The sequence below is a fragment of the Toxorhynchites rutilus genome, chromosome 3 (genome assembly GCF_029784135.1).
Source record: "Toxorhynchites rutilus septentrionalis strain SRP chromosome 3, ASM2978413v1, whole genome shotgun sequence".
In the NCBI taxonomy this organism is placed as follows: Eukaryota; Metazoa; Arthropoda; class Insecta; order Diptera; family Culicidae; genus Toxorhynchites; species Toxorhynchites rutilus.
Window position 1 is genome coordinate 90,247,839 of NC_073746.1, and position 21,642 is coordinate 90,269,480.

Sequence of the window (21,642 nt, forward strand, 5' to 3'; positions counted from 1 at the left end):
TACATTGGCCTGGTCCTGACGGAATTCCACCGGTTTTTATAAAAAATTTGGCATCTGAATTCACTCATCCACTTTTATGGATTTTCAATAAGTTATTGGAATCAGAAAGGTTCCAAAAAATATGGAAAAACTCTTTTCTTGTATCAATATTCAAATCCAGTAATAGATCCGACGTAAGAAATTATCGTGGAGTAGCAATTATTTCTTGCATTCCAAAACTCTTTGAAGCCATAAAAAACCAACAACTTTTTCAACAACTTAAGACACGAATTACGAATAAGCAACACGGTTTTTTCAAAGGACGATCAATGACAACAAATTTGCTGGAATTTGTAACATTCACTTTGAATGCAATGAATAATGGTAATCAAATTGAAGCTCTATATGCGTGCGGTGTGGTAAGATTTATTGGGAAAATTACAAAATCAATATTTGTTACATCCGGAGTTCCTCAAGGCTCTCATTTGGGGCCGTTTTTGTTCATTTTGTTTGTTAATGACGTTTGCGTTTTTCTTAACAGTGATAAGGCACTTATCTACGCAGATGATATGAAGCTGTATATGGAAATAAAAAATGAAGTTGACATATTGACATATTGACATATTTCGAAGAACGGCCCGAAAAACACGCTACAACTCATGAAATGTAAGACAATCGATTAAGCCGTTTTATGTTATTTTGTAGCTCTTTATACTTTCATGAATTATATTCAGTTGTTTACACTTAATTAATAACAGGAAAAAAGTCGAATTTCGTTATTTGTGTTGGAGATGACTATTTAAACTGAATAAAGACGAAGAAAACAAATTTTCTGTAGTTTTTTCATTCAATTATATCCTTATTTTCAGGTAAATTCCAATAAAGCCTGAAAAATAAACAATAGCAACATTACAGAGAAGTTCAATTTTCGGTCTATGACACCGTGCGCGAGTATACGTGTTGTGATTTGCACGCGAGTACAGGAGGGTTGATAGTTATCTCTGAGGTCGACTTACTGCATATTTTGAGAATGCATGCTGGAGCCAATCACATCGCATGTTCGTTCAGCACGATAACACACCATAAACTGAACTATTGCTACTACGGTGAAATATTTATTATGCAGGTTCCTTGCAAATAAATTTGTTATACATTTTTAAAACAAATATTACGGAGGATAACTATCGTTTCCATTCCTTAGATATTTTTCTCATGGAACGCACGGGATTGGACGAAATTTTTCTATTGGCCCCGGAAACACATTTTTTTGTCCAAACTGACCTCGTTTGACCCGAGGAAGTCCTTCGAAATAGTTGTCCTTTCTTTTTCAGGTCCAAAACACTTTATACAGTGTTTTTTCCGTGATGCAATTTGATGTGACACACCCTTTAGATTGTTAGAGAGTCTCCTAATCATTTGGTGCATAAATTCATCAGAGCAATAAAAGCTCAAAATTCGACGTGTTTCGTGACGCTATCGAAATTCTGCTTTTCAATTTGTGCCCCCAATATACTCCCGAATGCGTAATTCAACATCAAAAATAATTTTAGTTATGAAAACTAGATGACACTTTGTGGGAAGTTCAATTCAACTTTTGATTACACGTATATTTTATAATTTTTGGTGAACCTGTACGCTTCTATAATATCTTAATCAATCATATGTATTCCGCATGAAGTATCATATAGGAGTGTTGCGACAGCTCTAACATTTCGGGTGACTTCCACTGTTTACTAAGATATTCCACAATATGAAAATGTTTGAACTCAAGTTCATTCAATAAACTGAGAAAATCCTCTATTTTCTAACGTGACCCTCCAAAACACGTTTTTTCCACAAGTTCCTAATCAAACCTAGAATTGATGTCAGTTGATGCAAATATTCAATTATTGTTATCCTAAAATAAAAAAAAACAATATGTGAAAACTGAGATTATTAACGAATGAAGCAGTTTATTTTAAGATGCCCTTTTTAAAGTTTGATATTATAATTAGTATAAATTCAAGTATCGTTCCATATTTTCTTCTGGAACTGGATTTGAAATTTGGTTTGGTGGTTCTGTTAAAGCTGTGGACAATTCTACTCATTTATTTATTTGTTCATTTGTATACTTATTAATAGCCCGCAGGTACACTGGGACCTAAGTGATGTATCTGAAGCTTTTTTGCCGCTTCATAACGCAAAAATAACAAATACTTTGGATTGTGTAAGAACAGTAGTAGACTCCATGCGTTTTGTGAAAATAAAACATATTTGCTGATCTAAAAAATAAAAGAGTTTTTAAAATTTTCACTGATATCCAATTTATTTTTCAGTTTCAGTAAAACAAACTATACTTTAAACTATTGCACAAATACTTTTCTTTTTCAGCAGATATAACGCAGGACAGGATTCTTGTACAACGATGTTTGAACTGATTTGTTTCAATAAGCTCTCCCTGTCTTTTATCAGCTTACAGGTTTCCTATGTGTGTTTTGAAAGCTGAGTTGAGTTTGTGTTGAATTTAAATGTCTGGCTACTGAACTCTGCCTGCGAATGACGAATCTCTTTAGTAGCATGTCCGAAAAAGAACCTGAAACTATTGTGAATCAGAGCAGAAAGTCCAAAACCCCTAAGGAGCATGGGTGTAATGGCTGTTGTCCATGGTTATTATGATTCTTATAAACATTTGTCTAAAATCGAATTTTAACATATCTCGAAAACGAATAATTTTCGAAATAATTAGCTACATGGTTTGAAGTAATCACTAGCATCGTATCACTACATTGTTCTTGAAAACAGTTCAAAAAATTCGAAAAGGCAACATTTCGGCTATGACTTTGAGTTTTCACGCTCCAAATATGAAGGAAATGAAAAAGAATACTTGTTAGATTCAGTATTGGTTTTCATTCCAAAACGATATTCATTTCCAAAACATTCAATCCAAAAACTACGTAACTTCAAGTTAAAGCATAAATCGGAAGCAGAATGGCTCTTCTTCACCACATCTCACGGAAAAGGTCCCTGGTATGCTATTAAGGGTACTCTTAAAAAAATGGCAATGTGAAACAAAAAAGAGACTGACTCAAGCGATCTTTCTATGAGATCAAATAAATGTAAAATATGGACATAATAACAATTCTTCCTCGAAGTTGCGAGGCAATTTCCTATCGCCTGTATTTAGTGAGTGATAAATTCCGCATCCCGCCACTGTCACACTGAAGACACCCTTTTTTTTGCAAGACAGATGCCCTTCTGCTCGCGGAGGTGCGAAGCAAACGCCCAGCTGATGAGTGCTGGTGTGTGCCGGCGATTAAATTATTATACCGCTGCCACATAAATGTTGCACACCTATCCCACCTTTCGCTGTCCACCGGTCCGAGCTTGGGTCTGTTTCCAGTATTTAACCGGGCAGTCGGTGTGCCATTTTGGATGCAACGGACGCCACCGGGCAATGCAATGGGGCTTATGCAAGTGGTCGAGTGCGGCTATTGCAGCACCGTTTGCGAGAGTTGCACGGCGTAAATGTAGAGAAATGGGTCGGCTTAATTCATATTATATATGAGTCAATGTCAACCAGTCGTACATGCATGTTGCCTCGAACGAGAACGAGTTTTCGCAAGTGGGCAAATACGGATGGTGTGTAGCCTACCTGAAGCGATCAGACACCTTTCATCGCATTGGAAGTGAACATATAGGAAAAGCCGATGTTCATCTGGTTTCGAAGAATCGACGGACAAGCTGTGAATATCAATCAGATAGCCTCTTCTGACGACGATCGAGATGAAAATATGATTTACCCTGACTCCTCCAAAAGCTGGTACTGCTTGCGCACTGAAGCGAATCGTATGTAAGTGTAAGCTAATTTTCCGTATGAGGGAGTTTCCTTCACTTGTCGGTAATGATGAGCGCTTTTGTTTTTTTTTTGTTTCAAAATTTTCGTCTGCCATAGAAATAAAAGTTCGTGACTTTCCTCCAGACGACGACGAAGACGACATGGAAATAAGCTGGCAATGGCAGTGTGGAGTCGTAGCCATATTGGAAGGTCAAATAACGAGTCAACATTTCGCATGGTTGGCCTTGCGGAAGTTTTCCCATTTTCCTCGTGTATGCAAATGCGGAGCTCGAAATATTCTTCCTCCGCGTGCGCTTGTGATTGCTCATATCTACTGACAGCATTGGCAAAGAGAGCGAACGGTGCTTTTTTTGCGCTTCCAATGAGCACTGTTGAGGGATTCGTTGGAGCGGCAAAGTACATCCGATATAATCAGAGCACTGTTTTACAAGCGCAAAATTTGCAGCCGGAAATGGGACAAGATGGGGACCCCGGCTATTGCACTGCCAGTATCGTGTGGAAATGTAATCCTCGTTTATCGTTTAACGTTTATAGTACCTAATGAGGTCCGCGGCAAAGCGATTACTAACAGTCCGTGCTAATCATACTTTGTAAGGGGTTTGAGATTTTTTTTGACTATTACAGTTTTTAAACCTATTGGGCGCATGGCTTGCTGGCTGGCTGGAGTACTAGCAATTAAACGATTGAATAATAAGAGTAGTCATTAAAATGATTCCGTGCACCCGTGGCCGAGTGGTTAGCGTCATAACTAACATGCCGGGTGTTCGGGTTCGATTCCCGTTCTGGTCTGGGGAATTTTTCGTCAAAAAAATTTCCTCCGACTTGCACTGTGATCACGCGTATTCTAGAGCTTGCCACTCAGAATGCATTCAAGGCGTGTTATTTGGCATAGAAATCTTAACTAAGTACTAATAAAAATGACACAAGTAATACTACGTTGAGACGGCGAAGTTCCTCTAGGAACGTTAGTGCCATTGAAGAAGAAGATTAAAATGATTCCAACATTGTATGCTTCACAGGGAAATGTAACTTTAGGCATGTGCACGTTTTTATTCATACTGAAATGAGCAGCGAAAAATCAGTAATAAAATATATTCTCGTTTATATTTTGCATCAATGTTTCAAGCGAAGACAATCACTCTTTATCATCACTGGAAATGCATACATTCGATGTATTTGCATTACAAGCATATCGATGGCAAACGAAAAAAAAACAGCAAAACGAGAAACATTCAGACGTAATAGTTAAAATTAAATTCTATAAAGCGTCGTTGATTTTGCGTAACGATTGTATAAAACTTTTTTTTTTCTATATTGAAATATCGAACGAAACACAAAGAATTTTTTTCAACAATCAAGGGTCATCAACTTTGATGTAAGATATCAAAGTATTTTCTGTGTTATTTAAGGTATTCTACTTCAGCATAAAAGGCATCAACATTTGTAGTTTCAGAACCTTATATCGGGCGAGCCTTTATTGGGGGTGGTAAAACATGGAGCGTATTTTTTCTGTCAATCATGATAACCAACCAACTTACAGGACGATGTCAAGTTTTGCTGTAACGGTTCCAAGATCCCTGATTATGGAAATCCGACACGAATTCCGAAAAATCTGTGAATTCCAAGTTGGTAGTTAAGATTTTCCAAAATAACACATTACAATAAAATATAGTTTGGAGCAGAATACACTCTAAAATTAGGTATCGTCGATGGGGGTAAAAATGGGTTATGCGGGTGAAATTGGGTGGAGAAAATTACTACTAGTAATATCATGACAAATATTGCGAATATTTTTGAAAGCTCTGAGCCGTTTAATAGGAGACATATCTCCACAGTGCTCCCTTGGCCGAGTGGTTAGCGTCATAACTAACATGCCGGGTGTTCGGGTTCGATTCCCGTTCTGGTCGGGGGAATTTTTCGTCAAAGAAATTTCCTCCGACTTGCACTGTGATCACGCGTATTCTAGAGCTTTGCCACTCAGAATGCATTCAAGGCGTGTTATTTGGCATAGAAATCTCAACTAAGTACTAATAAAAATGACGCAAGTAATACTACGTTGAGACGGCGAAGTTCCTCTAGGAACGTTAGTGCCATTGAAGAAGAAGAAGATATCTCCACAACACCCGATGCATCATACTTAACAGCAGTACAAATAGTTATTATTTAATAATTCATCAAAGTTTGATGTGTAAATAGTCATCAAATAACACCTCAGAAAAAATATCATACCCAGCATTATACAGAACTACTAAAATTGTATATAATGGATAGAATTATTCTTTAAAGGCTTGCCAGATGAGTCATTATTGATTTTGAACATCAAAAATTGGTTTTCCATTCAAATTTCAATATTTTCGAAATATTCTCCTATTCACACTGAGTAAGGGTGAGAATGGGTCAAGCACAAAATTGAATTCCATTCCAAACCGATATAGTGTTTGTCAGATTTTCATGAAAAGTGGTAGTTTCATTCCTTTCATCGTAAAATATTAGACCCGTATTTTTTATTTTATTTTTTCATCAGGGTGGCCATTTCCATTTTATGGTGGTCCGAAAAATCAACTTTTCCCCCTTTTTTCCTAAAATGACATTTTTCAAAAATTCATAACTTTTGAACTACTGAACCGATTTAGATGATCGATATATTAAATTAAAGCGCTAATGAGCTTTTATTTTAAAAACATTACATTTGAAAAAAAAACATTTTTTGTTTTCGTAATTATTGATTGTTATTGTGTTTCATAGCTTACATGGTCTCGGAACTAAGTTCACCATATTTTTTATATTTTTTCTTGAAAGTAGTTTTTTACATAACATATCTGAATATCAGAAAGGTGTTTTTTAAATTTTCGAGCGATTTTTCAAAGTTAACATGTTTTCAGTTTTGTTCAATATTCCTATGCGACTGGACTACATCTATGCGACTAAAATCCAATTTTTATGCATATGTGGTATTTCATGTGGATTCAAATCAGTCTATCGATCATCTGAATCGGCCCAGTAATTTAAAAGTTATGATTTTTTGAAAAAAGTCATTTTTGGAAAAAAGGAAAAAATGGTTTTTTGGACCATCGGGTAATTTTGAAAAATCATAACCCAAGAAAGAAAATAACGCATCTCTGAATTTTGGATATGTTATCTAAAACAAATCTTAGCTTTTAAGAAAAAATATGAAAAAATTTAGCGTTCTTGTTCCCGAGACAATGTAAACTATGAAAAAATACAATCAATAATTACAAGAATGAAATCCAAAATTTCTGCAAGTATAATATTTTCAGAGACTTGCTACTTGGCTTCAATTTGATATGTCGATCATCTGAATCGGTGCAGTAGTTCAAAAGTTATGAGCTTTTAAAAATAGTAGTTTTTGGAAAAAATGAGTAAAAAATTATCTTTCGGATCATCCTAAAATGGAAATGGTCACCTTTTATATGGCACTAACGTTCCTAGAGGAACTCCGCCGTCTCAACGTAGTATTACTTGCGTCATTTTCATTAGTACTTAGTTGAGATTTCTATGCCAAATAACACGCCTTGAATGCATTCTGAGTGGCAAGCTCTAGAATACGCGTGACCACAGTGCAAGTCAGAGGAAATTTCTTTGAAGAAAAATTTCCCCGACCAGAACGAGAATCGAACCCGAACCCCCGGCTTGTTAGGTTTGACGCTAACCACTCGGCCACGGGAGCACAAATGGTCACCTATTTAATTTGATATGTAGGTCATCCGAATCGGTACAGTAGTTCAAAAGTTGTTTTTGAAAAAAATGGAAAAAAATGTTTTTTTGGGCAACCCTAAAATGGAAATGATAACCCTAATGATAAAAAAACATTTTTCACGAAAATCTGAGAACCAATATATCGGTTTGACATGGAATGGCTGTCGCACTTCTAGGTAGATTGGTACTATTTGCGTAACTCAAATAATCATTCAAGAAGACATTTACATGTTGTTAAATCATCTTGAAAATATTGAGGAATTGATTTCTAAACACAATTCTTAATAGAAAGTAATATTCACTACTTTGACCCATTGTCACCCCCTCTAAGGGGTGAGATTGGGTCAACTTTTATTTAATCGTAGTTCAGTGAAAAATTAATATTATTCAACAATTCCTTGAACACTAACGAGTGCTCTTCATTAAAGAACATTTCTACGTAATCAGAATTATGTTTCACTCTAATTTACGATAGCTATTCCACAAGAAGTTCAAAAACTACCTTTTTTGATGGGGTGAACCCCATCGACGGTATATGTTTTTTTATGTATCCTATTAACTTCATCTACTCAACTTTGTCACAGACCACATTTCGATCGGACAAGAAATTTTCAAGATATGGCTTTTTTGAAGATAAAGTCACTGATTTTTGATAAATCTTTATACAGAAATAAGTCATATTATGAAAGAAATGGAATTTTGCTAGCCCCCAAATCAACGCTTCAAAGTTTCAAACGAGATTGGTCGGGGCTGAAGCGGCCAAATATATACCGGGAGTTTGTGTTTGTGAACTTTATTTAATTTATATTATCGTCTTTAAAATAGGCCGCTTCTGAAGCAATACACTTTTTCCAACAAGCAATTCAGTCATCGAAACTCTTGTTATAGCTGTAGTCAGGAATTGCCTTCAGTTCACGCGGCGAATTCATTGGATCGCACTCAAAATTTTCATTAAGACTAACACTAGTATTAACAAATCACAAGCCGACGAATTTTTTTTCACGTCTTAATGTCCATGCTGTAATAGCCCGAATAACCATAATAACTGAGGGGCTTAGAATGCAAGGGGTGTAAGTGACTTGATCGATTTCTCTTCATCAACTTTTCGTTAGTTAATAACTCAATTGCAAAAACGTTCCAATTTAAGATTGCTATAGAATCTGATAGGTGAGGTTCTGACCTATCTTCCACATTGTCAAATACAGCTGGGAATGTATTTGAGGCTAAGCTATGACCAAAAGAGAGAATCGATGTAGAGAAATCGATCAAATCACTTACACCCCTTTCATTCAAGGCCCCTAAACTATAAGCCAAAATCGATAGATTCACTCAAAGAGCACCTTTTACATCTTTTCAGAAAACCAAATTTGACATCCAATATTACTGAAGCGCTGTCGGTACAAGCCCAATTCACACAGTGACTTTTTCCCACAGGATTATCCAAACCAGTACGGATGTTTGGCCTCTCGAGTTGAGAAGAAATAGTTCCCCAGCTTGTCATGGCAGCTCAACCAATGTATTTCGGGAAATGTCGGGTGAATCACTCTAATATCGACAATCCAAGGATCCTTGCTCATTAACGGCGAAACCTACGTAAAAATGTATTTCGGACAGCTTCCGGTCAAAAATTCTACGGAGCTGTCGCACGAGGAGATGTGCCCGGTAGAGTTGGGTATGCGTTCATGGATAAATTTGCTCGGAAGTATATCATTCGGCAAGGTACTCGAACATAAGGAGCTAAAATCAATATTTTTGTCAGGAATAAACATATTTACTCGAAGTTTTACAAAAAAGAATGTCACAGGAAACACGAGCTGCACTTTTATAAAGGTTTACAAACCTGTGAAGCTATGACCTGATTTGATAAGTTGCCACTACTGCCGGGAAATTTGTTCTGTTGTATTGTGACCATGGGGTGGATTTCATTTGCAAGAATATGGTTCTATCCGATTGCCTAAATTTCCGCCAAATAGAAAATTACTGAACAATAGAGAAACGGAGGCCTAAGAAGACTGGTGAATCGGATCGGAACACTGCACAAATGACCAGATGATGGGGCAACAGGTGTGTGTTTCCAACGGACCTTTAATAATAGTTTATTATTTTGTGACACCTGTAGTAGTGTTCAAAGTTTGATGGCGGGTTTCACAATGCTTCAGGAATAGGACACCCATTTAGATTGTGCTTGGTCCGTTGGAAACAGACCTTTATTGTTTTCGATAAGACTGTCTCGGAGTGTCTCAGAAAACGATTTTTACCCCTTAAAGGGTGTGTCACATCAAATTGCATCACGGAAAAAACGCTGTAGAAATTCCACCAGTAGACCGATCCTTTTATGTGCACCCGTGGCCGAGTGGTTAGCGTCATAACTAACATGCCGGGTGTTCGGGTTCGATTCCCGTTCTGGTCGGGGGAATTTTTCGTCAAAGAAATTTCCTCCGACTTGCACTGTGATCACGCGTATTCTAGAGATTGCCACTCAGAATGCATTCAAGGCGTGTTATTTGGCATAGAAATCTTAACTAAGTACTAATAAAAATGACGCAAGTAATGCTACGTTGAGACGGCGAAGTTCCTCTAGGAACGTTAGTGCCATTGAAGAAGAAGAAGAAGACCGATCCTTTTGAAAATTTTAGACAGTAAAATAAAAACTATTAAACAACTTTTGGCATTTTCTTTTTATTCATACTTCGAGCCCAAGCCCGTATGCTCGCACCTTCCTCTTTACCCCGTCCATAAGGTTCTGTACAACGTCAGGTTGTAGTTTTTTTTTTTGAACAGAAATCCATTTTCTCTTGAAGTCCGCCTCCGATTTGACAACTTTTGGGTTCTTCCGGAGGGCCTGCTTCATAATAGAGAAATATTGGGCGAAGCTCCGGCGCGTTGGGCGGGTTCATTTCCTTTGGCACGAAGGTGACCCCGTTGGCTTCGTACCACTCCAACACGTCCTTTGAATAGTGGCACGAAGCGAGATCCGGCCAGAAGATTGTCGGACCCTCGTGCTGCTTCAATAGTGGTAGTAAGCGCTTCTGAAGGCACTCCTTAAGGTAAACCTGACCGTTTACCGTGCCGGTCATCACGAAGGGGGCGCTCCGTTTTCCGCAAGAGCAGATCGCTTGCCACACCATGTACTTTTTGGAAAACTTGGATAGTTTCTGCTTGCGAATCTCCTCCGGAACGCTGAATTTGTCCTCTGCGGAGAAGAACAACAGGCCCGGCAGCTGACGAAAGTCCGCTTTGACGTAGGTTTCGTCGTCCATTACCAGGCAATGCGGCTTCGTCAGCATTTCGGTGTACAGCTTCCGGGCTCGCGTCTTCCCCACCATGTTATGCCTTTCGTCGCGGTTAGGAGCCTTCTGGACCTTGTATGTACGCAGGCCCTCCCGCTGCTTGGTCCGCTGGACGAATGAACTTGACAAATTCAGCTTATTGGCGACATCCCGGACCGAACTTCTCGGATCACGTCTAAACTGCTTAACTACGCGCTTGTGATCTTTTTCACTGACGGAGCATCCATTTTTGCCGTTCTTCACCTTCCGGTCGATGGTTAGGTTCTCGAAGTATCGTTTTAGTACTCTGCTGACCGTGGATTGGACGATTCCCAGCATCTTACCGATGTCCCGATGTGACAACTCCGGATTCTCGAAATGAGTGCACAGGATTAATTCACGACGCTCTTTTTCGTTCGACGAGATTTTTCCAAATTTACGAAAAATTGACAGTGAAGCATGGCCAACGTGATCTATACACTCTTATCTGATTATAAGCGAAAGCTGAAGATATAATTCCTAAAAATTAAATTTCTACAGCGTTTTTTCCGTGATGCAATTTGATGTGACACACCCTTTATTAAGCCCCACACCCAAACTAGCGTTGGCAGAAAACTTTTCATCTTTGGCAGAAATGATGCCATTCCGTGTGCTAGAGAGTCAAATGCGCAAATAATGAGCTATTTTGAAAGCTTAAAAATGGTTTGTATGTATGCGTGCAGACATCTCTTTCTGTTTTCTTTTCTCATTTCATTTGGGATTGTGCCAAAAAAAAGTCCATACGACGCCAATGGGGATCGAACCAAGGCCGGCTGGAATACAAAGCTATTTTACACGACCACGCTATCCACATGGCTAATGATGCTTCGGTAGTTGTTTAGGTTTTGACGAAGGTTTTGGGTAACAGTAAACCTGAAGTTGGAAATGAAGGGAAACATTATCGAACACTCGGTCAGTTAAAAAAAAGTGGGCCCAAGTACAGTAAAACCTGTATTTGTGTTTGTTATTTGATGTGCGAATTTTTCTCGGCGATTTTTTATGCGTTTTTTTTGTGCGGCATTTGAAAAAGATCATATTTGTTGAGGTTTTCGATCATCTAATTTTTTTCTATCTTTCATATGTATTTCAATGCTCTACAGAGGGACTGTGTCAACTAATTAGGGGTAAAGGGGGGAATTTGGACCACCTAAGCAAATCGCCTAATATTTCCAAACCAAGACGGTCTAAATAAAAAATGTCACATTGTATACAGAGCTACACTTGCTTTCTCTCAATAAATAATGTTTAATCATTATATAAAGCTTCAATCTACCAAATATATCATAATATAAAAGAGATGATTTTTGGACATTAAAATTTTTTGCGGGGTGATTTGGTCCAGTGTGTGTTTCATCGAACAAAAACATACTTATGTTTATGTAAAGTATTTTGGGATAATGTTACAATCAGTAACAATGTTTTGGGATCAATACCAGGTGTCTTGGCCAGATTTCAGACCTGAAAAATTGGATTGAGACCATCTCGAATTCTGCATGAATCTTTTCACTGTTGGTCGAGCATTTTCGAACACTTTTGATGCATGGTCAAAGAAAATCCGTTCTCGATGGCCTGCGTTGCTCTTTCAAGCTCCTCCTTCTTCCAACGTTGTCTGTCCATCCTCTTTTTGTAATTCAGCGGCATCTGGAATCAATAAGACCAAAGAAAAGTCTCAAACCTGTAGGACCAATTCACCCCACAGAAACGTGTCTATGTCACCCCACACAACATGCAAAAATTAAAATGCAAATCAAATTGTTCCTCTTCTGTAGGCGAATAGAACTTAACTGCACAATACACGAAAAGTTTGTTTAATTAGCGGGAAAAACCTTTAAAACCACTATCGGAAAACACACATTTTTTGACGATCAAAGTGCTTGCTGTGCTACCGTTTCCCTCTACTTGTGAAGTTTTACCAAAGTTTTTTTTTACTTTAGGTACAACAATAGAAGGAAATGACATTATAAAAAATCCAAGTTGAGTCGTAATTTTCGAGATAAAGGGGTGGTCCAAATCACCCCATATGACCAAATCACCCCGTGTTACCCTACTAGTTACGTGCTTTATTTTTAGGGTGTCAGTAGGAGCTTTTTGAAGGGAGCAATGAGTTGATTTTATGTTATGCGCAAGTGAGTAGACCGCATTTTAAAGTGCAAAAATTACATAAAAAAGAATAGTGATGAAACGAATAGTAGTTTGGCCGGATACCGGATACAGGATATCCGGCAAGCTTCGAACCAAGCTATTCGGCTCTTTATTTGCAAAGGCGAAATTGGGAGAAACTGCATGTTTGCATGTAGATAATAAAAAAATACATTTTAGGGAAAAATAAACTCATCTTTACATAAAAATAATAAACTATTATTAAATTTTCTGTATAGAAACATCCTTTAATACAGTATCAAAGTTTCTGCAAGGGATATTGAATAATTAATTTTTCTGTCATGGATATTCCATGATGAAATTTTTGTGGATATATTAAAATTATTTTAATACTAGTTAGTTAGAATAAGTACTACGAATTTGAATAAGCAAAAACAACAATCAATCATTTTCATAAAATATTGAAAAAACTGTCTTCAGGGATGATAATCGGGAGCTTACTTCGACACAAATCAAATTAACCGAAGTAAAAGAGCGTAACTGAATTAAACCTGATAGGCGATGCTCACGACATCTTTTGAGACAGTTTCAACAAAGTGGCAAATGAATATGATAGGCATCGTAACAAAAAGAAAAGAAATTTGTTTGAAATTTGAAATTTTGCTAACAAAATCGACTATTATGTGAAAACATTTCATGGATCTCAATCACGTTCCTTACGTTTGGTTGTCATTAAACTCTGAGCAGTACCCCAATTGGAAAGGTTTGCCAGAGTTTAATTTTCAGTTTTTTTTGTGTTTAGTTTGTGTGAACGATATGAACAATGTTTATAATTATGTAGCGGAAACTATTTTTTCAAGCTAAAGGTGAAGTTTAGTACGATTTTTTATGTGATCCCTATCCCTCGCATAAAACCAGGTTTATATCTAGTGAAACCGCTCGTGCATATGAGTTGCCTGATTGAAAATGTTACGTGATATATTTTTCAATCAATAACAATTTTCCGACCCATCGAATAAGGAACAGAAAAGGCACATTTAATCCTTGGCGGTCGTTTGTTTGCTCTCAGCCACCACAGCAAGGAAGTATACTAATGTTGTACTTTATACAACAATATATCAATTCACACTTTATCAAAAATAATTTTAATGTCTAGTGAATCTGTTCACGAATTCAAACGGTGCTCCTATGAAAAATACATAACGATATTCAGTATAAACAAAAGTTGTCACCCATGCTTGAGGAAAGGCTTAATGGAAAAATCCATGTATTGAAGCAAAGAGCATTGTTTTGTATGTTCAAACAGAAATATAAAAGACGGAAGACGTTAAACTAATTATTTTGATACATGCGAACAATTGAACTACATTTTGGGGACTGTTTCAAAAGATATTATACGAATTATAGCATATATTTTTTATATGAAAACAACACATAAAAACGCATTGTTTGGGAACTACTTATTTGAAGTTTACATAAAATTAAATGAATCTTATTTATCTTTCATAATTTCACAAATTATACATATTCTGCATATAATCCCACGAAGTTATACGTCACATACGTTTTTCAAGTAAAAATAATTCCGACCGTCAAGGGTTGCATCTGTCACATTTATAAGTAAACTAAGCTTTAAATGTAAATATGCAGCCATTCCATGCCAAACCGATATAGTGGTTCTCAATTTTCGTTAAAATTTGTAGTTTTGTTCTTTGTCGCAAAATATTAGACCTGTTTTTTTTATTTTTCCATAAAGACGCTCATTTCTATTTTAGGGTAGTCCGAAAAATATTGTTTTCCTTTTTCCCAATAATATTTATTTCTAAATATCATAACATTACGATTACGATGATCGATGTATCAAATTGAAGCTAAAAATTTGCTAAAATATTTTTTGCTTCAAAAAAGTACTTTTTGTGCCTAGAGGTACGGACTCAAGGTTGACGTAGGTCTTTGAGGACAGTTACTTTTGAAACGAGTTTTTGTAACTGTTCAGAAATCCGTAAATTGAACTCATTCATGACTCCAAATAGTGGCTCTAGAAAAATTGTTTATTATATGAATTGAACTGAACTTCAAACGGGTGTCAGTGTTGTAGTGGTAGAAATCATTACCCATTAATTATTAATACATTCTATTTTCAAAAGTAAACTGTTTCATAAAAATCAGATAGATATTCCAACATTAACATCAGAAACTCGATATTCTCTGGTTTTCTTGATCGATGTTCATGAATGTACATAAAAATCCTTATTAATAAAACCGACCCGATGTTTGTTGATCGATCAGTCGCTTTGTGAACCCTTTCGAATCTCCCAATCGGCAGTCAATACAGTTTTTTTCATTGCAAAATTATCGTCATTGCCAATGTACTCACGATCACATCCTACATTATAGAGAGGTGCATTGAGCACGATATGATAAGACAACAACCTTCCTGATAAAATCTCTACGAACGTTTAACCCTTTAAACCAGGTTCTCGTCGAACTTTGGGCATAATAAGTGCTTACTATGGGCAAATGTAGAATAATACTTAATATGCATCGACTCACGACGTGTCCGTCATGAAAAAATATGTTAGAATGGGTAAGGAAACCTGACCATGGAATAGATATGGGCAAATCAGTTCTTCTTGATGGATGATTCAGTCGCGAACTGTTCACCTAAGAGAACCAGCTCTCTTAAACCGTTTTTTCGTTCAGCGGTATCAATACCAGTATCAAGAACAATTTTTTTTTTAATTTTTAAAATTTAAATTTTAACTGGAACCCAACAAGATTTGCCCAATGCATGAATGGTCTCAGCTTTATTCGATTTTTTTTTCTAATAAATAGAAAATATATAAATATTATACATGAATCGAAAAAAATGCATTGAATTTAAAATTTACAACATTGTCGAAAATCTAATTTAACTGCAAAGATGAAATCAATCCTAATTTTAAATTGAAAACTGAGCATACATGAACAAAACAAGCCACGAGTTACATGAATTTTGCTTGAGATTGACAATATCGTCACCTTTTTGGTTTTCTCCAAGCGTTCTCGTTATACAGTTCGCTCGCAATCAATTCGTTCGGAATTATTTCGTAAGGCAAACTACTGTTCTTTGAAAAAGTTTGACCATACGTTCACTGTTTTTGACGAACTAGTTCTTTCATACCGTTCGCAAACGGTTTGCCCATCCCTACCAACGATACTAACGACCGAATTGTATAAAAAAAGTTGTTTTTTGCTCTTCCCTTACAGAGCAAGCAGCGAAAAAATCCCAAAAAACATACCTACTTTATTCGTTGAATTATGGTTTAATCGTAGTCACGGCCATTTGCATGTAATTATCTTCAAACAATAAATAACAGAATCAACATATAGGTTCAAATACAATCTTCATAATTTTATACATCTTTTTATAAATATTTTATGTTAAAATGGGAAATGGAACCACATTTTATACATGTAGGTTAGGGTGACAATGGATGTATGGGAAAAATTTCATCAACGAATTTCAAAAACCGACCATGTACATTTTGTTTATTGGCCCAAAAAAATTCTCTGTGCAAAGTTTCAGCTCAATCGGACATGATTTAGGGGTGCCTCAAAAAAAGCGCTCAAAGTTTTGATTTTTTTCGATCCTCGAAAATCTCCCAAGGGGGGAGGAAATTTGGAAATTTGGAAAATCGAAACTTTTTTTTCGATGCCAAATGACTTAAAAATGCATGAAACGTCGAGATCTGGTGTCATCTCGAAAACAAATTTTTGCCCGAAAATCGACCTTTTGGGACTAAGCCTGAGAGGCAATGAAGGTATGGAAAAAAATAGTTATCGAATTGAAAGAACCGACCATATACATTTTGTTTATTAGTCCAAAAAAATGACCTGTGCATAATTTCAGCTCAATCGGACATGATTTAGGGGTGCGATTCTCCAAATTTCCTTTACTCCCCCTTGAAAGATTTTTGAGGATCAAAAAATCTAAATTTTGAGCACTTTTTTTAAGGCACCCCTAAATCATGTCCGATTGAGCTGAAACTCTGCGCATATCATTTTTTGGGCCAATAAACAAAATGTACATGGTCGGTTTTTGAAATTTGACATGACCATTTTCGCTGCCTTTTCGCTTTAATGTAGGTGTATCATAATTAGTGTAAAGTTGGGGCTCAACATTATTCTGGATAACAATCCAAAATCCCAATTACTGCTAATGTAGGGGAAAAGTTTCTAGGGTTTTTTATCCGCGAACAGAGGTCATTAGTTGTTTACGAGACTCCCCACGAACTCCAAAACCTTTTTCCCGCCAATGAGCCGCTGGTTCAATTTTCCGTTCCCCGGCCGAGGCATCATCAATTTTGTTTCATTTAATTTGCATTTAATTTTCGTCTGTTTACGTCTGTATACACGCGCTTCGCGAGTTTGATTCATGCTTCATGCAACCTATTTCTAATTACAAAATTTACATAGAAATAAAAATGTGATTCAACCATTCCGAACACAAACATGCAAACCCACGGCGGCACACCTCTCTTTCTCCTCCACTCGGCGTTTGTGCCCGCTGGTTGGCAGGTGTTTTTATTGCCAAGGTGAGATACAATTGCATGTCGAATTCCGATTTTGAAGCCGCCTCGACATCACACGGAATGTGTGTGAACCACTTTTTTGGCGTCAATCGAGAGCGAAATTTGCGTCCATTGAAGGCGAAAGTTGTTGATGGTTTTGTCTGAAATTGGACACTTTACGGGTATGGGAACCCATATCGACATTAGCGCCTCGGTGGAGAGAGGTAATTCATAACATTACGATTGGTTGAATTTTTCACCGGTGTTCGAGGGGATGGAGTTTATATGGAAGCTCAATTTTATGATACTAAAAACACTTTGGATCCGTAATTGAATGGTAATTGAATACCCCACTGAGTCCTATTATACAGATCTGAGCAGGCGATTAGAAATAGAATTAGCGAAATAAAAACACATTTGTGCTGTTTCGTGTTATCTTTGCCTCGTTGGATTCTGTTGGTTCGCTATTTTCAGATCATCGTTTTCCCGGAAGTCATGTAGCTGCAATTCTTTTCATCGCGCTCCGGACATCGGTGTTATTTTTACAAAGCTCCCGGAAGGATTCGATGGGCAGGCGAAAACCACATTTCGATTCGCCCCGCTTCTGAAGGAAGAACCTTTTCCTCTTCTAGACACATTTTTTTCGGAAAGATGACAGCATTTTTCGCTCTTCTCGAGAGCAGCACCGAAGCTTTAAATATAGAAGTAGGGTGGAAGCACTAAAAGTTAGAAAGCAACCGTTCCAAGATGGTTTTACACTTGTGTTTTGTGATTTTCCTTCCCGCTTCTCGCTTCTCTTGATGATACTCGGGCACTTACTAGAATGAAGCTCTCTACACGCGGAACATTCCGTTAGGATTATTCGGTCCGCCTCCCGGTGCTCAACTGGGCGGATCTGGTACAGGAAATGTGTAGTGAGTGGTGCCGTAAGAACAACTCGACTCGCCTTTCCGATAGTACAACAATAAATCACTCCGTGTTACTTTGTTGTAACAGATGATCGTAACAGAGCTGTTTCGTTGTTCGGCAGAGAAAATATTTCTTCTCATGGATTGTTTTCTTTTCCTTTCTTTTTTTAACTCTGATTTCAGCTGAGAGCTAGCACATATTGAGGCGATATAAATTTAACAACAGCGAGCAAAAGTCATGCCGGCGCGGCGGTATGTCGTGATGTCATTTGGGTCGGTTAGTTGTGCCTAAAAGCCGTTCCCGGACAGAGCTACCTGAGTGATTTTCAACCATCCCCTGGATCCAAATGAGAATACGTTTTGTAAATGGTAAGTACTTTCATTATTATTTTGTTTTCAACCATTTTCGAGCAATCGGTGTTAATCAATATACAGTAATAGACAAAACATTCGCAACTAATATAGAGCCATGACGAAACCCATAATTATATCTAAAATATTGTAAAATCGAAACTTGAAAAATTCTAGTTTTATTGTTCATCGACCAATAACCAATGCAAGTTCTATGAACAACACTTAGAATGTTGCATACAATTATCGTTGAATGCACATCGTCTCTGAAACATGTTTTGTGATCCTGATGAAAAGAAGAGAATATGATGGTAGGGTAAGGGATGAATGAGGCCTAAAAGGCTAAGACATTCCACATAACTTGACAGCCTGTTCGGATATATGCCTCAATTACTTCGGGCTCGGTTCTCGTTCTAGTGTACCTGTACAGGATCTTCCGACTTGTACAGGTACACGCGTATTCTCAAGCTTACCACTTAAAATACAATCAGAGCGTGTTTTATATAAGTTTGTTTAAAATGTTTTTAACCTCAATGATTTACACCTCATCAGTGTCTGAACTGAATTGAATATGAATCACCACCTTCACGCTTTCTGTGGGGGAAGACGGGGTATGACCGCCCCCGTAAGAAAACCAATTTTTAGTCAAACGACCTCTGGGATTTTCGCTGTTTGTAGTGTCGCATTATCATTGATTGTATAATAATACCAGCTGACCCGGCAAACTTCGTCCCGCCCAAAATTTATTTTTCGTTATCACATTCACGTTTTTTCACTAAGCGCATGTTCATAGGTCCAATCGAATAACTGTTCATTGATTGATTTTCTAATCTACCCTTCAAAATTACCTTTTACTATAAAATTTTTGGTACTTCTACCAAAACTCGTCATTATAATATCAGATTATTTTCAGACACAATTCTTGTTCAAGATTTTGCAACCACTTGCAAATAACATGTTTCTCCGTTACATGGAATTAATGTTTGATACAGAATATATGATAGAATAAAGACAGGCCCTAAATCGGACAATTCCTTTCTCGAGTTTTGCTTATCAAGACATTCGGTGATTCATTTTTATAATATATATATATATATATATATATATATATATATATATATATATATATATATATATATATATATATATATATATATATATATATATATATATATATATATATATATATATATATATATATATATATATATATATATATATATATATATATATATATATATATATAAGTTAACAGTACTTCTTTCGGTTGTATCGAATAACTGAAGTCGATGAAACTGCGTTTAACAAAGAGTTTATTGAATGAATGACTGATCACACTTGTGGTTGGGGATAGACTGCCTGCTGACTCTCTCTATGTCTGATCTGCATTCGTGTTACTATCATATGCGCGACTCGTGTATCTCTCAGAGGTTCTTTCGTTAACTACTCCCTCCCTACGAAAAGATTCGTCTCGAATCTTGAAAAAAAGATACTCTTCTCTCTGTTCTAAGTAGTTTGACGACTCTAGCACCTTTTTTCATCATTGAAACATTTGTTTTTGTTTTTCAATGGAAGTAGTTACAATCATACAATATTTTCTAGAATTCCTTCGATATAACTCTCCAACACGAACTTTTATTTAGCACAGTTATTTATATAAAATCATTTGAACTCTGTTTTGAAACCGATTTTAGTTTCCTTAATTTTATAATAATTTTTTTTTAATCCTATTTCAGCTTGTTAGTCACTTTACTTTAATATTTCCGTTATATAATGCAACGATACATTGACTAAGAAAATAATATTCGTATGTAATACATAATTTACACTGTTTCTAGCATATTCGTATCTGATTTGAATTTAATTTTTCAATTAAGTTCTCTTTTCTCTTTTTTTTTTAATTTTCCGCATCGATTTTTTTTTCTTCCTCAAACGACATTGTTCAAAATGTATTTGAATAACTCAATTTTCATTCACCGTACCGCTCCATCTCGACACGCAAATGATTCGATTCTCAGGATTCCTGCTGAAACTCCATGGTTCATCTGAAAACGAAATATGTTTGGATTATTTTAATAAAATAATTTATGTTGTGTTTATTTGATACTACTTTCGTTGACGTCTTATTTTCGTTTTATGGCTTTTCCTTCCTCGTTCATCCACGAAGGTCTTGCTGTTGTCTTCTGTAACCTGGTGTCGCCGAAACCGGACTGCCGTTTTACTTTTGATTCCTTGACGAGATACGTACGTCGTCTCTCCTGTTCGAAGTGTAGGATGTAGCTTCCTTATTCTTATTATGAAATTCAAGGTCCCTCTTCTGTTTTTTTCTCAGGTTAGCCATAGCTTCATCATAGATTTTATCTCTCTTTTCAATCATTTCAGCAACATCAGCGGATCTTGTTTCCCCTTCTTTCACACCGTAGAAAATTTCCCTAGGTCGCATGTTTGTTGAAGAATGGATAGTGTCGTTATATAAGCCAACACTGACGCGAAACAATTCCTTCTGGCTCAATTCTTCATGGTTCCCTCTGATGCATCTAAATATTCCATTTATAGTTGAATGAAATCGCTCAACTATACCGTTAACTTCACTTTTATTGGAGGGCGTGAAATACATCTTAACACCAAGCTCCTCTAGCATACTTCTTACTTCTACTGATCTTAACGCTGGCTCATTGTCGCTAACCATGAGCTTCGGCAAACCAAAATTCGATATTAGCTTAGTCAGTCCAGAACGAATATCAGGAATTGATCTTGATTTGATTGGTATCAATATTCCAAATTTGGACAATTTTATCCATTGCAGATAGGAAAATATTGGGGAGGCAAATATAAATATCAATATGCACAGTATCTAAAGGTTTGCTGGGTTTGAATTTAAATAACCAATC

The 21,642-nt window shown here is 36.7% G+C and overlaps 1 protein-coding gene across 2 annotated transcripts in view; it reads left to right on the forward strand.

Moving 5' to 3' along the window:
- Nucleotides 1-21,642, forward strand: part of LOC129775715 (uncharacterized) — a 269,934-nt gene that overhangs the window by 168,883 nt on the left and 79,409 nt on the right. For both annotated transcript variants that reach the window (XM_055780752.1, XM_055780753.1), the window contains exon 4: nucleotides 18,584-18,769. The gene's annotated coding sequence lies outside the window, so the exon portion shown is untranslated. The remainder of the gene's footprint in view (nucleotides 1-18,583; nucleotides 18,770-21,642) is intronic.